Source organism: Arachis stenosperma, chromosome 2 (assembly GCF_014773155.1).
Source record: "Arachis stenosperma cultivar V10309 chromosome 2, arast.V10309.gnm1.PFL2, whole genome shotgun sequence".
Taxonomy (NCBI): domain Eukaryota; kingdom Viridiplantae; phylum Streptophyta; class Magnoliopsida; order Fabales; family Fabaceae; genus Arachis; species Arachis stenosperma.
In genome coordinates this window covers 32,683,890-32,695,604 of record NC_080378.1, presented here as the reverse complement: position 1 = coordinate 32,695,604, position 11,715 = coordinate 32,683,890, and positions in this window count along the sequence as shown.

Here is an 11,715-nt window from a genome sequence, read left to right as displayed (position 1 = left end):
CGCTCCACTAGCTCAATCTTTTGCTATGTGGGGATCTTCCAGGCGGAAGATCTCAAGCTCCTTGCTCTTCTGCACCTTCTCACCATGGTATAGCTCCAGGCGGTGTCCATTAACCTTAATAAGTTCAGAACTGGAAGGATGGCTTAGGTGATAAACTCCGTACGGTTCAGCCTTCTCTATTCTGTATGGACCTTCCCATTTTGATCTCAACTTACCGGGCATGAGCCTCAGTCGAGATTTGTAAAGGAGAACAAAATCTCTAGGTTGGAACTCTCTCTTCTTGATGTTTTGATCATGCACAACTTTCATCTTTTCCTTGTATATTCTGGAGTTCTCATAAGCTTCTAGGCGAAGGTTCTCCAGTTCCTGCAGTTGTAACTTTCTTTCAGCTCTAGCATCCTCAATCCCCATGTTGCACTCTTTAACTGCCCAGAAGGCTCTGTGTTCGATTTCAACTGGGAGATGACAAGCTTTTCCATAAACTAAGCGGAAGGGACTCATCCCAATGGGTGTCTTGTATGCTGTTCTATATGCCCACAGTGCATCTTGTAGTTTGGTGCTCCAGTCTTTTCTGTGAGGCTTTACTATCTTTTGCAAGATACGTTTAATTTCTCTGTTTGACACCTCGGCTTGCCCATTAGTTTAGGGATGGTAAGCTGTTGCAACTTTATGAATTATCCCATGCTTCTTCATCAATCCTGTTAGTCTCCTGTTACAAAAATGGGTGCCTTGATCGCTCACGATCGCTCGTGGTGATCCAAAGCGGCATATAATATGATTTCTCACAAAGGAAACAATAGTGTTAGCATCATCAGTGCGGGTAAGAATTGCTTCCACCCATTTGGAAACATAATCTACAGCTAACAATATATAAAAATATCCACTAGAATTTGGAAATGGACCCATGAAGTCAATACCCCAAACATCAAAAATTTCACAGAAAAGCATATATTGTTGAGGCATCTCATCCCTCTTGGATATGTTACCAAATTTCTGGCATGGGTGACAAGATTTACAAAACTCAGCAGCATCTCTAAAAAGAGTAGGCCACCAGAATCCACAGTCTAAGATCTTTCTAGCTGTTCGTTGAGGGCCAAAATGTCCTCCACTTTCAGATGAGTGACAGGCCTCTAAAATGGACTGGAATTCTGATTGAGGTACACAACGTCTAATTATCTGGTCAGTGTAACGACCCAATTTTCAATATGTCTAGATCATACTGGAAACTGAGCGCTACCAATTTGTCCTCCTAATTATTATCTATTATTTATCATATGAGCCTGATTCGTTATTAAAAGCGTAGTTAAATTGTGAGGTATATTTTTTTTTTGAAAACATTTGGGTTAATAGACGGAATCACTCATAATCAATTCACAAGTAATAACAGATAAAACAGTTATAAACAACCACACATAAATACATCACAAGCAGTTAACAACATTCAGTGATCCAGCCTTTGTTTAAGAATAGTCTTTTAGTTAGAACACCCCTAGATATAGCTAGATAATAACTATATACATATACATACATACAACATCCCAGGTCCTGACCTGTTCAAGAAGTCCCTAAGCTGGCGCCCAGGCTAGCCTAGACTCTATACTCGCCTAGTCCCTCTAAACTACTAAAGCGAGGGAAAGTACATTCTAAGTCTTCACAACTCAAGTCAGGTGGAACATCATCAAAAGATAGAACATCATCTGCTACTCCTCTGCACGATCAGACTTTTCCACAGGACGTCTCTCTGGTACCTCATCAAGTAGCCACACAACGGGAGTCTCGTACACAGGATTCAGGTTAAAGTGCGCATACGAACGGGGTGCAGACGTTGGCTGGTCTCACAATATATACATATACATAGATAAAGAGATTCACCCTAGACTCAGAAGACTACCTAGAGCGGAATTCTCTTTACGAACGGGCATCAGCGAACTACGGAAGGGTACTCATGCTTCCATCTGGAGGGGGAAGGGAGAGAGAAGGGGTAAGAACTGGGCCGGGGTTATTAGTTACGTTCATTAATTTTGTGTTGTTTAGCAGACTAATAACAGAATATAGAGAAGTAGTAAACAGAAGACAGAAAAATAGAGAAAATAGAGAAAACAGAAAAAGATCACAAACAGAAGAATACAAGAAAGTAAAACACAGACACAAACACAGAGAATAGAATACAAACAAAGAAAGCATACATTCATGCAACGATCATAATAGAGAAAATGCACAACCAAGTATGATGCATGTCTAGTCCTAGCGCAGGTAATGAGCTCATCTGTCGGTTACATACCCGCTCCCGACGTTACCCAGCAACCTCTGTCTGGATAAGGCTTTCCTGTTGGCAATATCCACTGCAAGCAACCTTTGTCTTGCAGGGTATCCACTGCAAGCAACCTTTGTCTTGCAGGGCGAAACTTATTAGCCGATATACGCCCAACAGACTCACTGTAAGCAACCTCTGTCTTACAGGAGTAACAACATTCTCACTGTAAGCAACCTCTGTCTTACAGGAGCAACAACACACTCACTGTAAGCAACCTCTGTCTTACAGGAGCACACTCATCTCGATACCTCTGTAAGCAACCTTTGTCTTACAGCAAAGCATTATAGCAAGGTATCCCAGGAAAGCGTTCTCAGTGGTCGTACCACCATCTATCTGACTGCCTTCATGCAGCAGATCATCACATAATCATTATCATTACCATCATTCATTATTAGTCTCGTTATTCATCATCACTTTCACATTCTTATACATTACCTCTTTCTTTCTCTGTTCAATCACAACACAACAACTTTCTATAGGTGAACTTCGGCCTATAGAAATGGCACCTCTGTTAGTGAACTTCGGCTTACAGAAAAGGCGCCCCTGTAAGTGAACTTCGGCTTACAGGTATCATAACTCTCTGTAGGTGAACTTCGGCCTACAGGAGCAACACCCTGAGATGCACAATTGATATTCACTGTAGGTGAACTTCGGCCTACAGGAATAACAACTCACTGTAGGTGAACTTGGGCCTACAGGACCTCTAGAGCCAATGGAAAAGCAGCAGATGAACATACAACAGAACATCGTGCCACAAGGCTTAACTCTTTATTCTTATACTCTTCTCCTCTATTCTTTTTGTTATATTATTCTTTTCTCATTATCTCTTTACTCTGTTCTCTGTATCTTTTTACTCTGCTCTAGTTACTCTTTTCTCTGCTTAACGTATGTATTTAAAGCTTATGTAAATTTCGGTATGAATAGTTAGCCTGTCCCAAGTATAGGTTCATTAAGTCTATATTGAAATAGTTTAACTTTTCATATAATACTTAACCCTAGTCGCAACTCAAGGACTAACTATGTTGCCCTAGTTCGTTCACTAATCTCTGTCTGTTTTTCTGCCATTAAAACATTACAGACTTTTTCTTCGACTTTTATCTTTTCTTCAACTTTTTATCATTCTTTTATCTTTGCCTCACTAACATGTTATTACCACTCCCTAAGTGTTTTATGAAGGTAATTATGAGATTCTGCACTTAAAGTTGTCTTTCTAAAGCTTTTACAGAAAACTGCCTTTTCTGCATTATTTTATTATTTTTATTAAAATATTATTTTTAATTAAATATTATTATTTAATATTTTATTATTTATTATTTTATCATTATTTTTTCGAAAATTAACTTACCTTTTACTTTTAACCTTTAAAATTCACTTTTTACCACCTGTAACTTTTAATATTTCTACTTTTACCATCCTAACTTTCAGAAATTACCAAATAACCCCTTAAACACCAAAATAATTACTTCCTTGCCCTTTCTAAGATCTAAAAGGTGTTCTTCAATGTTCTTCACCACACTCAAAGTGTTCTTCGTGTTCTTCGTAAATTCTTCAGATTCTTTCTCTGTTTTTACCCGTTTCAGTCTTTTCAGCAACCGATTTTTACCATAATTCAAAATAAATTCCCAGCCACTAAAACCCCATCTTTTCTACATGATTTTAACACAAATTGAACCCCAATTAAAGGCCTAGGGTTTCGTTTTCCAGCAGCCCTCAAGAACAACATTCATAGCTTAAATATCATCAAATTTCATCAAATTTTCAACAAACTTCCAACAAGAATCACTCATATAAACAATCAATTTCAAGCACAGCCAAACCATATCATAATTACACAACTCAAACACAATCAATCAAGATTAAATTCGTCAAACCCTACCTGGTTTTGCTGCTCCTAATTCAGTTAGACTTTCAGGTGTTCCTTTAGCACTTTTTCCTCCTAAAACACATCAAGAACAACTTTAAATCCACAAACTCTCAACTGACCAAATCTCCCTCATCACGTTAGGAAGAGATATCTCACCTTAGACTTGCTGGAAATTAACGTTTCTTGGCCCTCAAGTCAAGTTAAGCATGATTCCTAAGAAAAAACATCAAGAAAACACATGTTTTGCATGGTTTTCCTTGAAAACCGAATTGAAGAGGGAGGGAGACAGCCATCTCACCTTATTTCCAGCCTTGATAAGTCACATGGTTATGTAGAGGAAGAAGAGAGGATCATTTTGGTGAAATCAGAGTTTTGATTTGAGTTTTAGTTCAGAAGAAATCAAGCTTTGAAGATTTATGAACCAAGAACTTTCTCTCCTTTTTCTCTTGGTTATTTTCGGCCACAATGAGCAAATGAGGCAGCCTTGGGGGTTTTGGGGGTGTAGGGTGAGTTGTGATTAGTTGGCTTGGAGGTGGATTAAAATAATATTAAAATATCTCAGGTGTATAACTACTAAAACTAGATGTATCGGAACACTTGTAAAAACATCTCTAAAAATTATTTTCTGAGCTACTAGCATAAATGATACGAGTAACATATTTATTATGAGAATAGAACATGTATAATGAGGCCTTAGCATTGCTAAAGTCATCAGAGAGTGTTGGTGCTAAGCTGCACCAGTAAACTGTGAACCCGGTTAAACCGATTTTCTGTTTTTAACTAAAACTGACCAGGTAACCTTATAATATCATTCAAGAAGCTTCTAATACTCATATAATGATGATATTACCCTATTATCTCTCTTCTCTCATGAATCGAGTCCGGTTCATCAAACTGAGACTATTTACGAAAAACCGGATCAAAACTCCTAACCAATACGGTTCAAAAACTATGTTCTTCGTGACTGCGTTATCGAGCTTGACTCGGAAAAGGTTCTAGCTTAAAGATGACATAATGAAAATTAGGATTGAGATACTTGATGATATATCAAAGGTTCTCCTTTTACCGATCCTCCGGAGTTCTCCGTATCTTTAGAAAAGATCTCACGTACTCAAAAATTAGGGTTGTTACATTTTACCCTCCTAAAAGAAAATTTTGCCCTCAAAATTTCAGCCGTATGCAAGAATCCATCTTCAAGCAGTCTATTTCTTTCAAGCCATCCTAACGAAGAGATCGGTCCATTACTGATAGCATGCAAATCTCACACATCCATAGCCATTAAGATCATAACAGCTATGAAGATAGTTGTGGCTCACGTCGATTCATCGTTCGGAGCTCAATTAAACCATGCCTATTCACAGTCATTGAGGTCTTATCCGCACCAAACAATCAATATTAAGGTGATCAGTCTTAATATCTCAAGTTAGGCACGAACATTCCCAAAATGAGCACGCATAGACATTCATGCCAAATGTATCTTAAAGATACCCTAACGGCATGAGACACACAAGCAGAGTATGCAATGAAGCATAGTCAGTCCACTCCCCAGGCTCTACTGGGAACGAACTGCTCTGATACCAAATTGTAACGACCCAATTTTCAATATGTCTAGATCATACTGGAAACTGAGCGCTACCAATTTGTCCTCCTAATTATTATCTATTATTTATCATATGAGCCTGATTCGTTATTAAAAGCGTAGTTAAATTGCGAGGTATATTTTTTTTTTGAAAACATTTGGGTTAATAGACGGAATCACTCATAATCAATTCACAAGTAATAACAGATAAAACAGTTATAAACAACCACACATAAATACATCACAAGCAGTTAACAACATTCAGTGATCCAGCCTTTGTTTAAAAATAGTCTTTTAGTTAGAACACCCCTAGATATAGCTAGATAATAACTATATACATATACATACATACAACATCCCAAGTCCTGACCTGTTCAAGAAGTCCCTAAGCTGGCGCCCAGGCTAGCCTAGACTCTATACTCGCCTAGTCCCTCTAAACTACTAAAGCGAGGGAAAGTACATTCTAAGTCTTCACAACTCAAGTCAGGTGGAACATCATCAAAAGATAGAACATCATCTGCTACTCCTCTGCACGATCAGACTTTTCCACAGGACGTCTCTCTGGTACCTCATCAAGTAGCCACACAACGGGAGTCTCGTACACAGGATTCAGGTTAAAGTGCGCATACGAACGGGGTGCAGACGTTGGCTGGTCTCACAATATATACATATACATAGATAAAGAGATTCACCCTAGACTCATAAGACTACCTAGAGCGGAATTCTCTTTATGAACGGGCATCAGCGAACTACGGAAGGGTACTCATGCTTCCATCTGGAGGGGGAAGGGAGAGAGAAGGGGTAAGAACTGGGGAGTTCTTAGTAGGGCTGGGGTTATTAGTTACGTTCATTAATTTTGTGTTGTTTAGCAGACTAATAACAGAATATAGAGAAGTAGTAAACAGAAGACAGAAAAATAGAGAAAATAGAGAAAACAGAAAAAGATCACAAACAGAAGAATACAAGAAAGTAAAACACAGACACAAACACAGAGAATAGAATACAAACAAAGAAAGCATACATTCATGCAACGATCATAATAGAGAAAATGCACAACCAAGTATGATGCATGTCTAGTCCTAGCGCAGGTAATGAGCTCATCTGTCGGTTACATACCCGCTCCCGACGTTACCCAGCAACCTCTGTCTGGATAAGGCTTTCCTGTTGGCAATATCCACTGCAAGCAACCTTTGTCTTGCAGGGTATCCACTGCAAGCAACCTTTGTCTTGCAGGGCGAAACTTATTAGCCGATATACGCCCAACAGACTCACTGTAAGCAACCTCTGTCTTACAGGAGTAACAACATTCTCACTGTAAGCAACCTCTGTCTTACAGGAGCAACAACACACTCACTGTAAGCAACCTCTGTCTTACAGGAGCACACTCATCTCGATACCTCTGTAAGCAACCTTTGTCTTACAGCAAAGCATTATAGCAAGGTATCCCAGGAAAGCGTTCTCAGTAGTCGTACCACCATCTATCTGACTGCCTTCATGCAGCAGATCATCACATAATCATTATCATTACCATCATTCATTATTAGTCTCGTTATTCATCATCACTTTCACATTCTTATACATTACCTCTTTCTTTCTCTGTTCAATCACAACACAACAACTTTCTATAGGTGAACTTCGGCCTATAGAAATGGCACCTCTGTTAGTGAACTTCGACTTACAGAAAAGGCGCCCCTGTAAGTGAACTTCGGCTTACAGGTATCATAACTCTCTGTAGGTGAACTTCGGCCTACAGGAGCAACACCCTGAGATGCACAATTGATATTCACTGTAGGTGAACTTCGGCCTACAGGAATAACAACTCACTGTAGGTGAACTTGGGCCTACAGGACCTCTAGAGCCAATGGAAAAGCAGCAGATGAACATACAACAGAACATCGTGCCACAAGGCTTAACTCTTTATTCTTATACTCTTCTCCTCTATTCTTTTTGTTATATTACTCTTTTCTCATTATCTCTTTACTCTATTCTCTGTATCTTTTTACTCTGCTCTAGTTACTCTTTTCTCTGCTTAACGTATGTATTTAAAGCTTATGTAAATTTCGGTATGAATAGTTAGCCTGTCCCAAGTATAGGTTCATTAAGTCTATATTGAAATAGTTTAACTTTTCATATAATACTTAACCCTAGTCGCAACTCAAGGACTAACTATGTTGCCCTAGTTCGTTCACTAATCTCTGTCTGTTTTTCTGCCATTAAAACATTACAGACTTTTTCTTCGACTTTTATCTTTTCTTCAACTTTTTATCTTTCTTTTATCTTTGCCTCACTAACATGTTATTACCACTCCCTAAGTGTTTTATGAAGGTAATTATGAGATTCTGCACTTAAAGTTGTCTTTCTAAAGCTTTTACAGAAAACTGCCTTTTCTGCATTATTTTATTATTTTTATTAAAATATTATTTTTAATTAAATATTATTATTTAATATTTTATTATTATTTATTATTTTATCATTATTTTTTCGAAAATTAACTTACCTTTTACTTTTAACCTTTAAAATTCACTTTTTACCACCTGCAACTTTTAATATTTCTACTTTTACCATCCTAACTTTCAGAAATTACCAAATAACCCCTTAAACACCAAAATAATTACTTCCTTGCCCTTTCTAAGATCTAAAAGGTGTTCTTCAATGTTCTTCACCACACTCAAAGTGTTCTTCGTGTTCTTCGTAAATTCTTCAGATTCTTTCTCTGTTTTTACCCGTTTCAGTCTTTTCAGCAACCGATTTTTACCATAATTCAAAATAAATTCCCAGCCACTAAAACCCCATCTTTTCTACATGATTTTAACACAAATTGAACCCCAATTAAAGGCCTAGGGTTTCGTTTTCCAGCAGCCCTCAAGAACAACATTCATAGCTTAAATATCATCAAATTTCATCAAATTTTCAACAAACTTCCAACAAGAATCACTCATATAAACAATCAATTTCAAGCACAGCCAAACCATATCATAATTACACAACTCAAACACAATCAATCAAGATTAAATTCGTCAAACCCTACCTGGTTTTGCTGCTCCTAATTCAGTTAGACTTTCAGGTGGTCCTTTAGCACTTTTTCCTCCTAAAACACATCAAGAACAACTTTAAATCCACAAACTCTCAACTGACCAAATCTCCCTCATCACGTTAGGAAGAGATATCTCACCTTAGACTTGCTGGAAATTAACGTTTCTTGGCCCTCAAGTCAAGTTAAGCATGATTCCTAAGAAAAAACATCAAGAAAACACATGTTTTGCATGGTTTTCCTTGAAAACCGAATTGAAGAGGGAGGGAGACAGCCATCTCACCTTATTTCCAGCCTTGATAAGTCACATGGTTATGTAGAGGAAGAAGAGAGGATCATTTTGGTGAAATCGGAGTTTTGATTTGAGTTTTAGTTCAGAAGAAATCAAGCTTTGAAGATTTATGAACCAAGAACTTTCTCTCCTTTTTCTCTTGGTTATTTTCGGCCACAATGAGCAAATGAGGCAGCCTTGGGGGTTTTGGGGGTGTAGGGTGAGTTGTGATTGGTTGGCTTGGAGGTGGATTAAAATAATATTAAAATATCTCAGGTGTATAACTACTAAAACTAGATGTATCGGAACACTTGTAAAAACATCTCTAAAAATTATTTTCTGAGCTACTAGCATAAATGATACTAGTAACATATTTATTATGAGAATAGAACATGTATAATGAGGCCTTAGCATTGCTAAAGTCATCAGAGAGTGCTGGTGCTAAGCTGCACCAGTAAACTGTGAACCCGGTTAAACCGATTTTCTGTTTTTAACTAAAACTGACCAGGTAACCTTATAATATCATTCAAGAAGCTTCTAATACTCATATAATGATGATATTACCCTATTATCTCTCTTCTCTCATGAATCGAGTCCGGTTCGTCAAACTGAGACTATTTACGAAAAACCGGATCAAAACTCCTAACCAATACGGTTCAAAAACTATGTTCTTCGTGACTGCGTTATCGAGCTTGACTCGGAAAAGGTTCTAGCTTAAAGATGACATAATGACAATGAGGATTGAGATACTTGATGATATATCAAAGGTTCTCCTTTTACCGATCCTCCGGAGTTCTCCGTATCTTTAGAAAAGATCTCACGTACTCAAAAATTAGGGTTGTTACAGTCAGCACCACATCTCCATAAATATGGGTCATCCCATATATAATATTTAGACTTGCTTTTCAGCTTGTCTCTTTGATGTTTAGAAAAATGTGGAGGAAATGTGCGGCTAACTAAATAATTAGCAACAGGTGCATACCAAGGGGCTACCTCAGATACTGCTTGCAGGTTGTCAAAAGGAAAATTATCATCTATAGGAGTAGAATCATCCTTAATATGTTCAAGGCGACTCAAGTGGTCTGCAACTAAATTTTGATTACCACTCCTATCCTTGATTTCTAAATCAAATTCTTGTAACAGTAGTATCCAACGTATAAGTCTTGGTTTGGATTCCTTTTTAGCCAATAGATACTTTAGAGCTGCATGGTCCGAATACACTACTACTCTAGTACCAAGTAAATAAGCCCGGAATTTATCCAGAGCAAAAACAATAGCAAGTAGCTCTTTCTCAGTAGTAGTATAATTGGACTGGGCAGTGTCTAAAGTCTTAGACGCATAGGCAACAACAAAAGGATTCTTACCTTCAAGCTGAGCCAGCGCTGCTCCTACCGCATGGTTGGAAGCATCGCACATGATTTCAAATGGCTGGCTCCAATCGGGTCCTCTCACAATTGGAACTTGAGTTAGAGCAGTCTTTAGCTTATCAAATGCTTGTTTGCAATCCTCACTGAACTCAAACTCAATATCCTTTTGTAGTAATCTGGATAAGGGAAGTGCCACCTTACTAAAATCCTTAATAAATCTCCTGTAGAAACCTGCATGGCCAAGGAACGAACGAACTTCCCTCACAGAAGAGGGGTAAGGTAGACTAGAAATAACATTCACCTTTGCTCGGTCTACAAAAATGCCATTATTAGATACCACATGTCCCAATACAATCCCTTGCTTTACCATAAAGTGGCATTTTTCAAAATTCAATACAAGGTTTGTATTAATACATCTATCTAATACTCTAGATAATCCATCTAAGCAAAGGTTAAAAGAATCACCATAAATGCTAAAATCGTCCATAAAAACTTCCATACAGTCCTCAATAAGATCAGAGAAAAGACTCATCATGCATCTTTGGAAAGTAGCTGGTGCATTGCACAAGCCAAAGGGCATTCTCTTGTAAGCATAGGTCCCAAAAGGACATGTAAAAGTAGTCTTTTCCTGATCCTCAGAAGCTATATGAATCTGGAAATAACCTGTGTAACCATCTAAAAAGCAATAATGCAATTTACCTGACAGGCGATCCAGCATTTGATCAATGAATGGAAGTGGATAGTGATCCTTACGAGTAGCTTGGTTGAGACGCCTGTAATCAATGCAGACTCTCCAAGCATTCTGAACTCTAGTTGCTATGAGCTCTCCATGCTCATTTTTCACTGTAGTGACTCCGGACTTCTTGGGCACCACTTGCACTGGGCTTACCCATTCACTGTCTGAAATGGGATATATGATACCGGCCTCCAATAGTCTGGTCACTTCCTTTTTGACAACTTCCAAGATGGTAGGATTCAATCTTCTTTGTGGTTGACGGACAGGTCTTGCTCCCTCTTCTAAAAATATTCTGTGCTCGCATATTTGAGGGTTGATTCCCACTATGTCTGCCAAACTCCACCCTATTGCCTTCTTATGCTTCCTCAACACATCAAGTAGCTGTTCTTCTTGTTGAGAAGTCAGTTCTCTTGCAATAATAACCGGAAGCTTCTGCTCATCCTCAAGGTAAGCATATTTGAGATGTGGGGGGAGAGGTTTCAATTCTAACTTTTGATCATGGACAGGCTCTGGGTTATCTGGGGCTTGTGAAAATGGCGAAGTGTCCTCATTG